The sequence below is a fragment of the Myotis myotis genome, unplaced genomic scaffold (genome assembly GCF_014108235.1).
Source record: "Myotis myotis isolate mMyoMyo1 unplaced genomic scaffold, mMyoMyo1.p scaffold_m19_p_1, whole genome shotgun sequence".
Lineage (NCBI taxonomy): Eukaryota > Metazoa > Chordata > Mammalia > Chiroptera > Vespertilionidae > Myotis > Myotis myotis.
Window position 1 is genome coordinate 100458654 of NW_023416313.1, and position 19338 is coordinate 100477991.

Sequence of the window (19338 nt, forward strand, 5' to 3'; positions counted from 1 at the left end):
CATTTCCCTCCTGCCCCTTTCAGATCAAGGCACTGCACTCAATTATAAAGATATAATATTAATTATGACCATTATATCTCAACTAGAGGCCTGGTGCATGAAATTCATGCACGGGGCGGGGGGAGGGCCTCAGCCCAACCTCAGGGGATCGGGCCTAAACTGGCAGTTGGATATCCCTCTCGCATCCAGGACTCTGGCTCCTAACCACTCACCTGCCTGCCCTAACCACAATGCCTGCCTGCCTGATCCCTCTAACTGCTCTCCCCTGCCGGTCTGATCCCCCTACCTGCCCTCCCCTGCTGGCCTGCTCACCCCTATTAACTTTTTTTTTTAATCATATCCCCTTCACACACAATTGTATTTGACTTCCTTATTAGCTTCTCCCTCTCACACAATTTTTCTCTCTCCTTTATGTAACACTTTTTCCTACTGACTCATCATTTATAAACTTTTCTTTCCTCCTCATTTCCTACTTCTGTTCCATCATCTTTCTTCCCATCATTCTCCTACCCTCCCTCCCTCCCCACATTCCTTCTTTCCTTATCTTTACCCCTGCCCTCCCTCCTCTTTTCCTTCCTTCCACCTTAATTTTTTTCTTCACTTCCTCCCTCGGACCTGCTTTGCTCCCTGCTCCATTTCTTCCTGATTCCCATTCTCCTTTTAAGCTCTACTGGCTCCCCTTTAAAACTTTTCTTCCCTTCCTCTTTCTCTCTCATCCTACCTTTCCTATACATTCTTCTCTACTTACTTTCACTGTTTTAATATCTATCTACCTGCCTAATTATTCACTTTCATTTATGTTTTTTTCTTTTCTGACTCTTACTTTTAAAATCTGTCCCCAGTACACAACTACACAGGATTTTCATTATAGCTCCTACAGTTCACTCACACATCCTCTTTCCTTCTTTAACTCTGTTCTCTACTGACTCCTTTATAAAGTTCTTCCCTTTTTTTATTTTCACCAAGCAATTCTATTGGTTTAAGATGAGCTGCATATGAGGTAATAAAGCCATCTGGAGGGGGAGGGGTGGGAGGTCAGGGGGTGTGGCCAGGTCATCTGTACAGAAGTTGTGTCCCCATTTTTGGCATCTCTGGTAGGTAGGGCAAGGCTGGCATCTCCACAGATCCCAGAGCAGATAAGGGGTTGGGGAGAGAAAATGGATGGAGAGAGAGAGAGAGAGAGAAACAGAATATTCATATATGTGTCTGAGAGAATATATATGTGTCTATAGAGAAACAATAGTTGTGTATGTATCTATGAGAGAGAAACAGAATAGTTGTATATGTGTCTATGAGAGAGAGAGAGGATCTGAAAGATAGGGTTCTGGATGTGTTTCTGTGTACTAAATGGGGAGAGAAAAAGATTGAAAAGGGAAAAAAAGGGGAGACAGACCCCACCTTCCCCTTAGGGGACCCCCTTCTCCTTGCCGTGTAGTCAGCAACCCCAGCACTGAGTCGACTGGGGTAGGGCGACCCCATTTGCCCTTCTCCATCTTTTTTTTTTAATTAAATCTTTATTGTTCAGATTATTATATTTGTTCCTCTTTTTTCCCCGCATAACTCCCCTCCTCCCAGTTCCCACCCCACCCTCCACCCTCACTTCCCACCCACTGTCATCATCCATAGGTGCACGATTTTTGTCCAGTCTCTTCCCGCATCTCCCACACCCCTTCCCGCCCCCCAAGAATAGTCAGTCCATTCCCTTTCTATGTCCCTGATTCTATTATAATCACCACTTCATTCTGTTCATCAGATGATTTATTCACTTGATTCTTAGATTCACTTGTTGATAGATGTGTATTTGTTGTTCATAATTTGTATCTTTACCTTTTTCTTCTTCTTCCTCTTCTTAAAGGATACCTTTCAGCATTTCGTATAATACTGGTTTGGTGGTGATGAACTCCTTTAGCTTTTCCTTATCTGTGAAGCTCTTTATCTGACCTTCAATTCTGAATGATAGCTTTGCTGGATAAAGTAGTCTTGGTTGTAGGTTCTTGCTATTCATCACTTTGAATATTTCTTGCCACTCCCTTCTGGCCTGCAAAGTTTCTGTTGAGAAATCAGCTGACAGTCGTATGGGTATTCCCTTGTAGGTAACTGAGTTTCTTTCTCTTGCTGCTTTTAAGATTCTCTCTTTATCTTTTGCTCTTGGCATTTTAATTATGATGTGTCTTGGTGTGGTCCTCTTTGGATCCCTTTTGTTTGGGGTTCTCTGCGCTTCCTGGACTTGTAAGTCTATTTCTTTCACCAGGTAGGGGAAGTTTTCTGTCATTATTTCTTCAAATAGGTTTTCAATATCTTGCTCGCTCTCTTCTTCTGGCACCCCTATAATTCAGATGTTGGTACGCTTGAAGCAGTCCCAGAGGCTCCTTACACTATCTTCGTATTTTTGGATTCTTTTTTCATTTTGCTTTTCTGGTTGGGTGTTTTTTGCTTCTTCGCATTTCAAATCTTTGACTTGATTCTTGTGCTCCTCTGGTCTGCTGTTGGGAGTCTGTATAATATTCTTTATTTCAGTCAGTGTATGCTTAATTTCTAGTTGGTCCTTTATCACAACATCGAGGGTCTCATTAGATTTCTTGTATATCTCATTAAGTTAATCAGCAGTCTCTAGAAGACTTGAAAGACCTCAAAAGTGTGGTTTTGAATTCTATATCCAGCAGCCTGCTTTCCTCCAGTTCTGTCATTTGTGTCCTGTTTCTTTGTCTCGGCATTTTTAACGCTTCGCTGTGTTGATAGAGTGGCTTTCTGTGCGAAGTGTCCCAATTACCTGAGGTAGACACTCTTGATACACCTTCTTGTGGTCTTTGTGCGCAGTCTTGTTGTAGCTAAGCCTTGATTGTTGTAGGTAACACTGGGAGGGATTTGACCTCCAGGCCAACTGGCTGTGAGAATCAGCTGTGTCTGCAGTGGGAGAACTTCTGTCCTCTAGGGAGGTGCTAATCTAGCCTTTGCCTGAGGCTATCCCGCAAATGCCTCAGTGCAGGGCTTGGGCGGGGCGGGTCCCAGGGGATCAACAGGGTGGGCGGAGCGAGCAGTTATGGCTGCTCTCAGTCCTGTCCCCAGAGGCTCTGCCTCTCAGTATCCCAGCAACCGCTGCAAACCTCGGAGAGAAAGCTGCCCTGGAGTTCCGACCGATGCCAGACAGTCCCACTTCTCCCGTTTGAGTCTGGGTCCCTACAGACTCGCCCGGAACTGGAGCTCAGAGCCTGAGACTCCCTCCCGATTGAAACAGACAACTGTGCCCTCAGCCGCCAGCCCACTCCACGCGCACCTCCGCACCTTAGTATTTCACTTCCGCACTGCGCCTCCTCTAAGTCTCAGTATGCTTTTCTCTTTCCTTCTAGTTGTGGAATTTCCACTCAGCCAGCCTTCCTGTGGTTCTGGGTGATGTCCGTTCCGTCTTTTAGTTGTATTTTTGAAGTGGTTGTGTGAGGCAGCAATCTCCGGTGTTTACCTATGCCGCCATCTTGGTTTCTCCTCCCTTCTCCATCTTGTGCTTCTCCTGTGTCTGGGACTTGTCCTCTGGATGCCTTTGTCCTCCAGTCAAGAGTCACCTCATGAGCCCCCACCCTGTGGCCCTGAGGGGTGAGATCAGTGGGAAGTGTCAGAATGAGTGCTCCCTGGTCCTTCTGTTGGGGACGTCACTGAGGACGGGGTCACAGCCTCCTGCCAGCGCCGTTTGCCCTCATTTCATGAGGGCTGTCCATCTGGCCTCCCCGAGGTTCTCTCCGTGGCCCCTGGGCCCATTGAGTGTCGGAGTGATTCCACCTGGGAGGCAGGGCAGGAATCTCCATTGAGTCCAGGTATCCCCAGAAACTTGTCTCCGGATCCTGAGTGATTGAAAGAGCTGCCAGAGCCTGCGGAGGAAGAGGGTGTCAGGGAGCTGGTGGGGCTGTGGGCCCCCTGGCTGACAGACACGGTGGTCTTAATGACATAGATGTTTGCCTCCTCTTGAAACTTTCCGATTTTTTCCTTATAGCAAATCCGCTTGTTGCCAAACCAGTTGGAGACCTGAGAGATGGTGATGCCACACTTCTTGGTGAGCTCCTTCCTCAGCCTCCTCACTGGGATATGGGTTACTCAGGTGGGAATAGAAATACTCATTTAGGACCTCAGTGGCCTGTTTTCTGAAGTTCCAGCGTTTCCATCTGGTACCCAGGAACCGGGAGCGCAGGATCATGACGGCCTCGCAGATGTTCTGCCTGAGCTGCATGTGGATGGCACTGAACTTATGGTGTATGATGCTCACCATCTGCTTTATCTCCTTGGGTGCCATGGGCCTCGTGCAGCTCTCCTCCCTCAGCAGGTTCATGATGTGGGTCGTGAACTCATTACATGCCTGCTTATACTTCTCCAGCTCCGAGTGCTAGATATGGCGAATCTGGGCAAGTTTGCTGCAATAGTCCGAGTGTTCGATGGAGTTATCAGGGGACACACCGCTCCCGGAAGCTGCTGCGGCTGCGGCTGCTGCCACTGAGCCACCCCCGCCTCCCACTTTCTCAGACCCATCCATACCTTCTGTCAGAAGCATGTTGTCCAAGCGCATAAGCTAGGGGTCCACAGTCTCCTCCTCCTGGAAGCTTTGGATGCTGAGGCCAGTCTTCTCCTTGATTTCACACAGGACGCTAAAGGGAGCTGGCTTCATTCAGTGGCAGTTTAGGGCGTGTTCTTGGCCTGGGCCTCATCCAGGTTCTGGTCCGTGATGGTCATTATCTGCTGCAGAATGTCCCCGATGTCTTGCTTCCCTCGGCCTCTCAGGACATCCCCTCCACACCCACCGGGAGGCTCCTCATGGCCCTCAGGCCCCTCCAGCCCCCACCTGGAGGGGATGGCCCCAGCAGCCCCTTGTCCATAGTGGGGAGGGCCCTGAGGCCTGCTCCCTGTTCCACCCCTCCCCTGCCTGGTAACTTACCCCAAAGCTCGCCGGGCCACTCCTCCCTCCACCCTGACCCCTGCCCATCTTTCCATCTCCTGGCTCCCCGGGGGGGGTCACCCCGGCTCTGAAGGGAGACCTGGGGTACCAGCTGGGCCCCTGGCAGCAGAGAAAATGTAGCCGGAGAGAGAGGAGGTGCATGCGGGGAGGGGCGGGGGGGCGGGGTCGTTAACGCTGAGCCCAGGGCTCAGCCCCGGCCAGGTTTTGCTGCCCCCCCCCTTCCCTGGCCTCCCCACTGCCACCCTGCTCCCATTCCCTGCCCGGGATGCCCGGCCCAGCGAGGGTGGCCAAGGCCAGTACAGCCCTGCTGCTGCTGCCACAAAGCAGGAGCGCCTCCACCTGGAAGGCCTCAGACCATCCACCCCTTCATCAGGGGACCCACCAACGGCCCACATCTGGGGCCACCACCCTCCTCCCACATCTGGGTGGGGCTCCCCACTCTGCACCGCCTGCGTCCTGCCCCTCGCTGGCTTATTCCATTTCTGTATTTCTGTTTCTCCTCTAGGCCTGTCTGCGTGCAGGCCTGCCTTCCTCTCCCTCTCCTTTCTTATCCCCTCCTATTGTATCCTATCCTACCCTGGGCGTTGCAGCTGCCTGAGCAGAGGGTGGGGACACAGCCTGTTGATCCAGTGGAGACCTTACAGCATAATGGATAATTAGCATATTCCTCTGTTATTATATAGGATTATCTGAAAATGAAGAAAATGTTAAATCTTTTTCCAAGATGCATGGAAACAAGTTTATCTAAAAGATAGAAGTAAAACCCAGATGTTAAATATGATGAACTAAATAGTTATTATACCTTGAGGTCTTATCTAATACAAGAAACCCAGCAATTTCTGAGTACTATAGTCAGGAAAAATTTTCAAGATCTGAATTTTAAAGTTCAATGTATTGAAGAAACAGTTACAAAGGTTTTGACAGGGATTGAGATTGCTCCATATGTGAAAGACAAAATACAACCTTGAGCAATCTCCATTAGCATATGAAAGAAGAAAAATATCAGCTATTAGTCATGTCTCTATATGTGATACTTTGGAGAAAAAAACCTGTTATTTAATTTCATTTGTAAATTAAAACAGTACCAAAGTGGTGAGGTTTTTTTGTTTGCTTGCTTGTTTTTGTTGTGAGTTCTTAGTCCATTTTCATTAACAGGATGCTGTTAATGCCTTAATGAGAACCTGTGAAAGGGGAAAAGTGGAGGACAGAAGTAGGTGTGGACTTTGTCCTAATGTCTTTACATTATTTTTGTCTTCATTTACATGTTTTTGCTCAGGAAAACAGAAGCTTTAGTCTAAAGCAGTGGTTCTCAACCTTCTGTCCCTTTAAAAACAGTTCCTCATGTTGTGACCCAACCATAAAATTATTTTCGTTGCTACTTCATAGCTGTAATGTTGCTACTGTTATGAATCGTAATGTAAATATCTGATATGGAGGATGGTCTTAGGCGACCCTTGTGAAAGGGTCGTTCAACCACCAAAGGGGTTGCGACCCACAGGTTGAGAACCGCTGGTTTAAAGTAACATCAAGCAGGAACTGGCCCAAGTGAAAGGTGACAGGAATGTGTGGGGATGTGGCAATCCTGAGAGCCTGGCCTGTTTGCAGGCCCTGATTCAATGTACAAGACTCCACAGTCATGACCTGTCTGCAGGGACCTGTGTTGTTCTGTCTAGCAGTAGCCATGTCAGTGATGAACACTAAGCAACACTAAGCAGCCTGGCTCGGTGGGATCCTCAAGGAACTCCCTTAATGTAGGTGGGAGTGCTGAGGCAAAGACGAACAAGTAGTTAACATATAAATGCGAGAAGTCCGTCAGAAGGCTAATGGACTTTGATATTCAACAAGGGCTGAGAATGAGTGGCTGAAGGCAATCCCCTAACCTGATAATCCTTTATTGTTTACCAAATCTTACCATTGATGTCTGTTTGCTTTGCTAAAGGGCAAATGTATATTCTAGTAAATAAAAAGCTATGGGTCTGGAGATTCAGGGAGCCACTCCACTAGAGAGTAGGTCTCTGCCTGGCTCTCCATACCTTCTAAATTTAGATTTCTTGTCTAGTATATCCGTTTATGTGCAGCCCCTTCTCCAGATCCTGAATCCTCGCTGCAAAAGGTTGCGGCATTTTGGCGCCTCAAAACAGGGACTGAAGAAGAAGATTCACCAGAGCGAAAAACAAAGGAAAATTACCTGGAGAGGTGAGGATCACAGAAAAAGGTGGGGAGACTCACTCACTGTGCATAAAGCCTGTACCAACTTTTGGAATTCACAATCCGAAGTGGGCAGGAACATCTTTTTCAAGTCAGGCCATAATGGAGAGGAATTCAAATGAAAGGCAAAAATATCATTGTAAATTTTTAGCTTATATGCTCAAGGATAAAGAAATTAAAATGTCAAAAGGGTGCTCTCTGGAATGAGGCTCAAGGAAAACGAATGCAAAAGGAGTCTTTAATGCTTTGTCTGAAAATTACCATATGACGCCTTGGGACAGGCAGATTTTAGCTAAAATAACTTTAATAGCTAGTCAGTGCTATGGAGAGAAAGATTCATGAGAAGAACTTTGATTTATTAAGTCTTGTCTATATGTTATGAGTGCTTGTCTGTCGATTGTAGTTTTATCTGTCTTTGTTGTTTATTGTTAGTTTATTAAGCATGCCTTTAATTTAATTTAGTAAGAAAAGAAACCTAGGTGGCCAGGCCATTTACGGAATTTCCCCAGAGCAAACAAGATGTGTGGATGGGGAGACATGTGGCCGATAGTACATGTCCTAGGAGACAAAGGGAAGTAACTAAAGAAAAAAGCCCCAGCCCATTAATTACTAGGTCTTTTGGGGATCTTGTAAAGTGGACACCCACCCTCGAGAGTGCTATTAAAAGTCTCATTTTTTCCATGTTTTTACTTCCGTGAAGAGAAAAAGACTAACTTACCTAAAAGATGGCAAAAATGACACAAGGAACATATATGGGCTGTATTTAGGCAACAAGATTAGTGTTTCCATAATAAAGTGTTGTACTTGAATAATAATAGACCACATTCCAAGGTTGCCTCACAGGTCCCAGGGCACTCCTGTTTCTATAAAGGAAAATAAAATAAAATGATACTTTAACATTAAAGCCACTGAAAGCCAGTAAGTTATCTCTGTTGCAGAATTTGCCAAAGTAAATGCCTTAGATGTTGAAACATGGATGGATGGATGTAGCTAAAATGAAGAATATGTGGTGGAGCGTTTCAGTGATAATTATAGGTATATTGATGGAGGAGGGGGCTGGCCCTGTTTCCTGCAGCAGTAACCTTAGATGTTATCTATAAGGAAGAATGTGGTGGTTTTAAAATTCAAAAGACCTGCTTCCCTCCTCCCCTTCTAAACATAGTTTTCCAAAGTCTTTGGTAACTTAAAACTTTGGAGTTTGCTGAATTACATAATAAAAATTATTAAATATCTAGGCATTTTAAAATAACAAAATATTGAAATATTAATCTGAGTTTGCCTCATATAAAAAATTTAGAGGACAGAATTGAATCTATTAATTAAATATGTCATATTTTATTTGAAATATAGCCTTAAAAATGTGAAGATATTACTAATCTGAGAAATGCTAAGTATTTAACCTTCCACCTAAAATGTAAGGCTTCTAAGAGTTTAAAGTTCAAATTAAGTGAGGAGAAATTATAAGGTTGTGATAACAAAATGCATAAAGTTTAGAAATTTATTTTGAGAAAGTAATTCTTTTATTTTATCTGGAGAAATTAGCAGTTCAAAATATATTTTAGTCCTTATATGTACTATGTGTAGTAAAATTTTAACCTAGGATATAATAAAGGGTGTCCCAAAATTCACACAAGAAGTAATTTTGATAGAAAACACAGGCTTATAATTAAAAATTGTAAATTTTTTGTTGATTCATAAAGTGTACAGTATAGGATTATGTATGGAATAGCATATTGGGTAAATGGCCTCCACAGCTTTGCTGGCACATACTCACTCTTTTGTTGAAATTTTCCATAACCGTTTCGCATAAATGTGGCTGAATTTCATTGATACAGCGCTCAATTTCCTCCTTTAAGGCATGGGTGGTTGTGGGCTTGTTGGCATAAACCTTAGACTTCAAAAAACCCCAAAGAAAAAAGTCCAACGGCATTAAATCGCATGATCTGGGCGGCCAATTCTGATCAACAAAATGGGAAATTACATGACCAGGAAATCACTCATGCATTAATTGAATTGTTTCTCAGGCTGTATGGCATATGGCACCGTCTTGTTGAAATCACATGTTGTCCACATCCATATCTTGCAATTTAGGCACAAAAAACTGGATTATCATGTCCTGATAGCGAGCACCATTAACTGTTATTGCCTGAACAGCCACGTTTTTGAAGAATGGTCCGATGATGCCTCCAGCCCAAAATCTGCACCAAATAGTGCACCTTATGGATATTTTGCCTTATATCTATTCCATACATAACCCTATACTGTATACTTTGTGAGTCAATTAAAAAATTACAATTTTTAATTATAAACCTGTGTTTTCTATCAAAATTACTTCTTGCGTGAATTTTGGGACACCCTTATATTATTGGCCTAATTTAAAAAGAATTAATTCTATGGTCTGAACCACATTTTTAATATAAAAACCAGTTTAAATTTAATTAATATCTTTTAGAATAATTACAAAAAGTATATAATATAATCTTTGGATTGTGTATATTTGATAGTCTTTCCAAGTTAAATTTCAAGACTTTAATGGAGAGAAAGCCTTGGGACATTTCAAGGGCCCTGGAATGATTCAAGGATTTATTCTCTCTTTTTAAAAGAAATATTTTTGAACTAAATTAGTCCGACCTAGTATACTTGAAATCACATGGGAAGCTTTATCAAATAAAAATTAATAGCTATATTTTATTTATATGCTAGAGGCCTGGTGCATGAAATTCATGCACTCGGGGGGTGGGGAGTAGTCCCTCAGCCCGTGCCCTCTTGCATTCTGGGAGCCCTCTGGGGATGTCCCCCGGAAAGAGTGGGCCTAAGCTGGCAGTCAGACATCCTTAGTGCTGCCTCAGAGTTGAGAGAGGCTCCTACCACCACCGCTGTGCTCCACCAGCCGTGAGCCCAGCTCCTGCATTGAGTATCTTCCCCCTGGTGGTCAGTGCGTGTCATAACGACCAGTTGTTCTGCTGTTTGGTCAATTTGCATATTAGCCTTTTATTATATGATATATATTTTAAATGTTATAAAGGTTTCAACCTCTAAGGGGAGGGCAAGACAAAATTGCTGAATACTTCTTAAGCAAAACTGTATTATTGAGCAGCAGAATTTTAAAAACAAAAGCCTCAGGCAGCCTGCTCTTTAAATAGGCTGGGGGATGGGATGGCATTTGTACCTCATAGGTCAAATGTATAAGTTTGCTTACTTTACTTTTTCAAAAAGATACCTACTTTAATTACTTAATAAATTAGCTTTTTACAATATAATCAAGGTCTCATATTATTTCAGTTATATGAGAAGCTAATATTTTTATAAACAATTGGCTTTAGCAAAGGCCAAAATAAAAATTTGCATATGTATGCAAATGAGCACTAGCCAAAAAGAATGCTGTTTAAAAGTAAGTTTTAAGCTTAATAAAAAGGAGAAATTTTAAAATCTCTTCTACTAATATTTACAAAGTAAACTAAAAGTTATTCAAGCATTAAATCCCACCATAAATAAGACACTGTAAGTAAAAAGAGAGTTACTTTTACTTGATAGGTATGCATTACAGTCTTGGCCAGCATCTGAAAAGCAACCAAGTTTGTTGCTCTGTTTAAAAGAAAGAAAAAAGGTTTTTAAAAGAAGCTCCCTAAAGGTGGCCTAGAAATTACTCTGGGAGAAAAAAACAGAAGGAAATTCCCTTCAAATATCTAGAAGATTATAATTAAAAGTCACTATATTAGGCCTCAAAAAGAAAAGTAAATAATTTGCATTTTGCCTCCCTAACAAAGTTTAAGTCAATATTTTTGACTGATGATTCATCTCATAGTAAAGCTGATTATCATGCAATGAATTCAGACCAAGTCATTCAGAGCAGTCATACTTCTGTACCAAGAATTGAATTAAAATCTGTCAAGGCTGAATTGCAGGATTTTCAAAAACCATATTATTGTACAGCAAGAAAAAAAGATACCCCCCTTGTAGGTTAAAACAAAAAAGGGGGAATAGTGGAGTAATCTCCTATAAGTAAACTACATCAAGCCTTAATTACTTCATATTTTTTCACTTTAAAAATTTTTAACTTGTAATGCTGATGGCAAAACGCCCTTGAAATTACACTGTTGTCAGAATAAGCCAAAAGAAAATGGTTTGGTTTATGGAAGGGTCCCTTTATTAACCTTTGGTCGAGGATATGCTTGTGTATTTCCAGAGAACTCCTCCAAGTCCATGTGGAAACTGCAACAATGGATCCAAGACAGGAACTGACCAGGCTACTCCAACCACAGACAGCAGTAGCCCCAAGCAACACGCTGAGGAGACTGTGGAGTAACAGTCCAGAGATGGGGGATGGAAAGACACCTTGCCATCCTAGCAGTCATCAGCTGTGCATCAGTGTAGGTTGCCCTGGACAAAGCCAAAGAAGGTCGGATGTGCATTGCCATTGCCCACTGTTTGTCCACTGCCGGAAACCATTTACTGTCTTCACTAGCTGAGTATAGACAGAGACCCCCAAAAGCTAGTAACATTTGGAAGCCCTAGCAAAGGTCAGGGCTGTGTACCACCCAAGTTAATCTAGGTACTACCCAGTTAATCTAGATAATGATAGCTGAAGCAACCTCCCTACCTTTAATCGTGTAAATTGCCTAAGGGTGATGTTATGACCTAATCTGTGTGTCATTGAAACCTCCTTACCCTAGGGCTACCCCAAACAAACCTCCTTACCCTAGGGCTACCCCAAACAAACCTCCTTACCCTAGACCAAATAAAAGGTTGGAGCAGCCTGAGCATCGGTGGAAGTCCTTTGGGACTTGCCGCCTGGTCCCCCAATATTGCAAAATTATCTCGTGTCTTTTTCTCTCATTTGCTGTGCGGCTCCTCTTTCAGATACCGAACCCTACTCCACACAGAACGTGGAGGGAGTGTTACTCGACAGTCCACCATCCAGAACTGGAATGTCATTGCTGTCATGTCACAGGGGACAGTGATTGGGAAGGGGACACAAAGAACTGATGGCCCAGAAAGGAGCGTACTGAAAGCCTGTTCCTTAGATGCCTGACAGCATTTTAAAAGGACATGATAGAACTCAATCCTTTTCATTGAATCTAAAAGTCTTAAAAGGACCTGAGCTCTGCAAATGGCATACACCCTTCTAAACTTATTAAGAAAACAAAAGGGGGATATGCTGGCAGCAAGATCAACAAGTTGTTAATATATAAATGTGAGAAGTCCGTCAGAAAGCTGATGGACTTTGATATTCAGCAAGGGCTGAGAATCAGCATAATATTACCTGCTGCTGGATGAGTGGCTGAAGGCAATCCCCTAACCTGATAATCCTTTATTGTTTACCAAACCTTACCATTGATGTCTGTTTGCTTTGCTAAAGGGCAAATGTATATTCTAGTAAATAAAAAGCTATGGGTCTGGAGATTCAGGGAGCCACTCCACTAGAGAGTAGGTCTCTGCCACCTGGCTCCCATACCTTCCAAATTTATATTTCTTGTCTAGTATATCCATTTATGTGCAGCCCCTTCTTGAGATCCTGAGTCCTCACTGCAAAAGGTTGCGGCATAGGAGGATACTTCATATGTGGGCAAAGAGGCAGATTGGTGGGAACTGATAGGATGCTACCTTTCCTTTCCATTTAAAGCTTCCTTGGAAAGTTTCTGTTCTCAGCCTTAACATAAGGCTTTATTCCCTTCCAAGGGGCCTAAATCATAAAGTGTAACCATTCTTTAATTGCCAGTGCTTCCCTGAGAAGGAAGAGAAAGGAATTCTATGGGGCAATGTCTTGAATTCAGTGAAGCCAGATATGAAACAACCAACAATCATGAGTCAAGGATTGTCTGATGGCTTCTTTTAGAGGTTGACATTTAGCTGTTGACTTCTTTTAGATATTGGTTTTTGGCTGTGATGAAATTCAGGAAGCCACCACTTGCCAATACTGTCATGAGAGTGCACCAAGGAACACAGAAGGTCAATGGACCTTGAGGGTTAGCAGGGCTGACACTAAGCACCGATTGTTTGTGTTGAGATAGTGGTGGCTCAAAGCAATCACCTGACCTGATAGCCTCCAAGTAAATGTTTACTGGACCTTAATGATCTTTACTGATCTTTATTGACTTTAGAGATGGTCTGTCTGCTACCTGTTTGCTGTGCTTTACTGAGGCCAAGATGGGTATCTAAAACTGAATAAAAGACAGGATCCAGTTTTGGTATGTCTCTTCAAGAAAGAGGCTCCACCTGGTCTCCACCCTTTAATAATTGATATTTTAGTCTAGTGTTTTCATTTGTGCATCAGCCCCTCCTTCAGATCCTGAACCTAGCTGTGCAGGTCATGGCAATGAGATGTTTCTCAAGATCAAACATGGGCTACTTTACCTATAAACAAAGAACAACTTTTAAACAATTCTATTCACTGGAGCCAGGGTATCCAGGGTATCCCAACTGTTTTGTTTCCCTTCAAAAAAAATGAAAATGTAAATATAAATAAAGCATTACTTCATTGAGGAGCTTTTACAGAAACAAAAAGAAAGCTCTCACAAACTCAATCATCAAGGAAATCGCTTGGTGCCTAATTATAATAAAATGAAGACAATTTGGGGGGGACATCTTTTAAAAGTACTTGACAAGCAAATTAATATTTGACAGAAAATGATAGTACAGCAAACATTATACTTGAGGAAGCAGGCAAAAGAAAGGCAGCGCTAAGTTTAGAAACAAAAGTAAGAGAAGCATGGCTGGCAAGCATGCTGCAGGAAAGCTAGTTTCTGTGAATGTGACCCAGTTAAATGTGGTAGGTAGGCATACTTTTAGTCAGCTTGCTTTATCCTAGTAGAACAGATTTGTTTTTAAAAACAAGTATTTTCCAGAAGCAAAACTTGCTTTAAGAAATCATGTTTACTGGGCAAATATACAATATCAAGAGGCCTGACTCATTTCTGACATCATAGAGAGAAAGGTAGGCGGTCACTCAGAATTTTTCCTTGTAGAATTTTTTGCGATATTAATGAAATAAGCCATTCAAAAACAATGTACTGAACCTGCTTCAGTGGTAGTGATTGAGGTTAAGGGCTGGGGAGGTTTGAGGGTGGGAATAGCTGGAAGACTAAAAACAAGAAAGGGTTTGAGTGAAGTACACAATATAACCCAGTATAAGTTAAGTTATAAAACTATAATTACAGAATTGTAGTGTTGAGTAAAATTATATAAACCAAGGGCAATGCAAATTCTAAGGAAATATAAGCTCGCTGGGGGCTATGATAGTTCACAAAATAAATCTTGAAATATGGTTGAAATCCATAGACTGAGGAGAAGAGGGACGGGTACACCAGGTTTGGGGGAAGGTGAGGAAAGGCACAGAAGCATTCCCATGGTATGTGAGAGGAGGTTTGAAAGACCCCAACGGGAGGAAGCAGAGGTTCTAGGTGGGAGTAAAGACTGGACAGGAAGGTTGGGGGAAATCATGGAGTGTCTTCGGGGAGGCAGAGCCTTCTTCCATTAAAGTGAAGTTAAAGTACTAAAGCAGGTCAACTCATTTCAATTCCATTTTATTCTCACTGTTGTGTATGAAATAGAATTTCTCTCAAAACATAACCATAGAGAAGGCTGTGTAACAAGTTACAATTTGTTAAGATCACGACATAATTAAATGCCAGTCAGCACCAATAATTTTGCACCTTTGAACCAAACATATTTATTTCTAAGTAAATAAAATCTCATTAAATAAGTATATCTTGTGTTGCTACAAAGAAAAATTCATATGCTACTAAAACTTAAGAGCTAAATAAGAATAAAACCTTTCGCCCTGACCGGTTTGGCTCAGTGGATAGAGCGTCAGCCTAGGGACTCAAGGGTCCCGGGTTCGATTCCGGTCAAGGGCGTGTGCCTTGGTTGCGGGCATGTCTCCAGTGGGGGGTGTGCAGGAGGCAGCTAATGTTCCTCTCTCATCAATGTTTCTAACTCTCTAGTCTATCCCTCTCCCTTCCTCGCTGTAAAAAAATCAATAAAATATATTAAAAAAAAAAAAAAGAATAAAACCTTTCCATCCCATGATCTGTGCAAGCCAGACTAAATGAAGTTGCTTGACATGAATCCTAAACAATACCTTGGTTTACACCTGGGTTTGATTTTCTTCTTTATTTTATTTATTTATTTATTTATTGCCATTAATGTTAATGCGAATTGCCTTAATGGACTTTGTATAATGTAGCACCTCACTTTAAAAGCAAGTAGACATGGGCAAAGACAACCAACATGAAGGCAAAAATTACCTTTTCACTTAACTTCATCATATAGTATAAATTATTGCTCCCCGGGATCATGGGCAGCTTGACCCGAAGGGGCAGATCCAGTAGTGCAGCCACTCCGATGTCTGAAAAGTGGGCTTTGTGCATGCCCTGTCAGGAACAAAGGAGAGTTTTGTCTTTCCTTGTAGGCTTTATTTCCTTGGTCCAGGCCTATCTACCCCTACTCTAACCAAAGAAGCAAATGGTCATACAGTCAGGATTGAAAGGGCCTGGCCTGAAGACCTCCTGATCTGCCACCAGCCAGTTGCTGCTCCCCACTGTGCTGCACCAGGGCACCCCAAGCACCACAGTTACACCCATGGGACCTGTCTGTGGCTCTCCTGCCTGGCCCCATGGAAGACAGGGCCTCTTGCCACTAGCATCTCCATATAGCTGGTCTTCCTGTCCTTGGCAAGGCTGCTGGTGGTCTTCTTGGGTGGGAGCAAAGCCAGCAGCCTTGGAGTGGGTGCTGAGGTAACTCCCCATAGAAGGCCTGGGCCCCTGCTCTCCTACTCCCTTGCCCAGACCACACCTGGAATGGCCAGGACCCCCTAGTCCCCGTGGCCCCACTGTCTCAGAGTTCCAGGTGGGAATATGGGGGCTCCACAGGGCAGAGCCCTCAGAGGCTGGCTCCTCTCGCTTGAGGCGTGAGCTTTCAGAGCTGGGGAAATCAGTCCAGGGGGCCTGGTCCAAAAATCATTTCTCTCTGAAACCAACACAAAACCAACAGTCAAACCAAACCCCAAGTCACAACATATAACGCTTTGCTGGCGCATAGCTGGCTCATTTCTTCTGGCCTCCAAGGAGCTATGGTTCCAGAAAAAGAAAACTCCAGGAGTGATTGTACCAACCATTCTAGGGCCAGAGGCCTGGCTTTCCACCTGTCCCCTCCTAGACACTATGGCCACACCTTTCCCAGGCTCCTGCAACCACTTCCCACTCCAGGTCTCAATCACGTTCTTTTGACCCTTGTTTCTCATCCAGTTCATCTGACTGCTACCCTTTATCCTTCTTGATCCTTTGGTGTCCACTGTCACCTCTCTTGCTTTAAGTTCTCACCTTATAATCCAAAAGTTTAAAAATTAAAGTAATGTAACATTCAAAGGGCTCAACAACATATATTCATTCATGCTATCAAATAAGAACAGGCAACACTTAAGAGTTAAGGACTGTATCTACCCTGCTTTGCTCCATAACAATTACTGCTCTCAGCTCCAGAGCTCAGGCCCTCTCTGCCCAGCACAGCTACTTCCTCCAAAGGCTGATCTACCAAGCATGCCCAACTCCTTTCCTGGGTCTCAAGTTAAGCTTAACTGGTAGGTTGTTAATATTATAATGATGGTTTTAATTGTCTGATCCACATACATGCTTTCAAATGTTTTTATGGTACTGGTTTAGCATGAAATCAGTGAATGTTAACTTCTAATCAAAGCTGGACCTGAAATTCTTTTCCAGGATAATGTCCTTACAGGGAGATTCAATTTGATTTTTCTACTTCACAGTATCTATCTTCCCATCCAGTATCCCACATGAGAAATATCTGCATTCATTTATTCAATAAACATAAGATTGCTTTTTCCTCCTCAATTTTCGGGTCTTCTCCCTCCCCCCTACAAAGGACCATAAAGCATCAAACCTTGGTAAAATGAAGTGAAGCAGACAGTGTTTTGAATTCTAACTCATTTTTCAAGAAAATTTCTGTGAAGCTATGTGTATAAAACAGACCTTACTTCTTGATAGGTAACAGATTTTCAATGAACAGTAACTATTCAGTTTAAAAGCCTACAATATTGCCCCCAAATCGCTAACATCTAGCACCACCATTTTCATCAGTCATATTTTAGAAATTGTTATGCATAAAATAATGTGTACTTAATTTTTTAACTTTTAATCACATTTTGACAATTATATGTAAAATAATATTAAATGATCTTAAAACCCAAGTTTGATCATCTTTCTTCTCTAATTTTTCAACAGCTTCCCACTCCAGCTAATAGAAAATGTAATTCATCACCATGGCATTCAAAAGGGCAGCAGGATCTGGTTCCTGCCTGTCTACAACCTTATCTCACAGCACACTCCCTCTAACTTAGTAAGCTCTGGCCACATTGCTTAGTGTGTTGAACATGCATGTTCTTTCCCACATTAAAGACTTTGCATTTGCTGCCCCCTCCACCTGAACACGCGCTCCACACCCACTCTTCTGTCCCATGGCCAATTTCTTCTCATCCTTCCTGTTTCAACCCAGCTGCCATTTCCACAAAAGCCTGCTCTGACAACCATCCCTGAAAAGGTCCTAATCGCCTATTCTGCCCTGTAGGTGCTCTTCTCAGCAATTCACTTTCTGTTTCTTTTTAAGACCTATTTTCCCCACTGGAAGGCTAACTACAAGAGAGTATTAAAATGACCCAAAATTACAACTATAGTACATATGGAGAAGCCACATGGAGACTGGTAGGAGGAACGGAGGGTTGGAATAGGTTGGTCCCACACACACCTGTCAGATAAAAATCAGGAAGATACGTTGGCTGTGGAGGTAGCCCTTTGAGGAGTGAGGGGTCCCAGTCCCACACGAGAGCCATACACCTGGCTCACACTGTTTGCCCCAACCTGGTGGTTCCCTGAAAACAGGCCCCGTCCAACTTTCAGGGCCCACCCAAGCTGTTCCCAATGGCTTTAACATAGGACTGGCCTGTCTTGGCTCATGCTTCAGATTTTCCTAAAATCTCTCAAATAAGCTCCATCTGGCCTCAGCCAGCCCCATGCCTCTAGCTATGTGGCCCAGGCCTGGCACTAGCAGCAGCCGGGCTTGGTTCACAGCTTGGCCTCGCCTGGATACCTCCAAATCTAGCATGAGAAGCACCCAATGCAGATGGCTTGTAGTTTATTCTTTGTGGGCCCAGGCAGAACACAGGTGGTGGCTGACATATATTGCCTTCCTTACACTGTCAAATGTATAGAGTAAAATTTTCCAGAGACTAAATGACATGTTATATTCTAACAGATTGAATCTATAAATATATATGAGAATCCAGCTGTCAACTAATAATCTAGACATTAAAAGAAGTTTAAAAATTTGAAATACAGTAGCTGTTCTTAATATTTGTTTTTGTTTTTGAAAATAGTTATTTTATATTAAAAATATTCATATGAACAAGTATTGCATGCATTATTGTTACTTTAAAATGAGTTAATATAGCTTTTAAAAATTCTCAGTCTTACTTTCTAACAAGAAAGTCATTGATCATTATTTGCTGATGAGCTTTTTAAGATGCTCAAAAATTTTAAATAGTGTAAATGGCATGAGATCAACAAATTTGAGAGTCATTGGATTATAGCATTCAAAGGACAAAGCTGGAGTGGGGTGAGCAGCCCAAACAGGTAGAAATGGTACTATACAACCTTGCAATTTCCCCTCCTTTCTTTTATAAAATGTAAGCAGCAATAAATGTTTTCAGTTATAAAACAAACACATTAGGAATATTCTCACACTTTAATTTCTAAAATCAGATACCACCACTTGGTGTTATGATTTAAAATTCTTGGAATTTTAAATAAATACTTAGAATACTCTAATTATAATATCATGTTAATCAGTATAATAAAGTAGCTATTCATAATTCTTGAGAAATACATTATTCATATTGGCAACAATCACATGGTTAAGTATGTAGAATGGAGGGTATTATTAAGAAATGTATTAATCTGGTTTCCTTAAATAGGATATATACTTAAAAGTTTGATCTGCTTTTGATGGCTACAGTACAAATTTAAAATATTTATTATTGCCTGGCCAGTGTGGTTCAGCCCTTAAGTGTCAACCCATAAACCAGAGGCCATGGTTTGATTCCAGGTCAAGGCACATGCCCCTGTTTTGGGCTGGATCCCTAGTTGGGAGCATGCAGGAGGCAGCCAATCAATGATTCTCTCTCA

General features: G+C 42.5%; 2 pseudogenes; both read right to left on the reverse strand.

Annotated features, from left to right (window-relative positions):
* LOC118667135 overlaps window positions 1–19338 on the reverse strand; it is a 103207-nt pseudogene that overhangs the window by 4777 nt on the left and 79092 nt on the right.
* LOC118658321 lies at window positions 3595–4749 on the reverse strand (annotated as a pseudogene).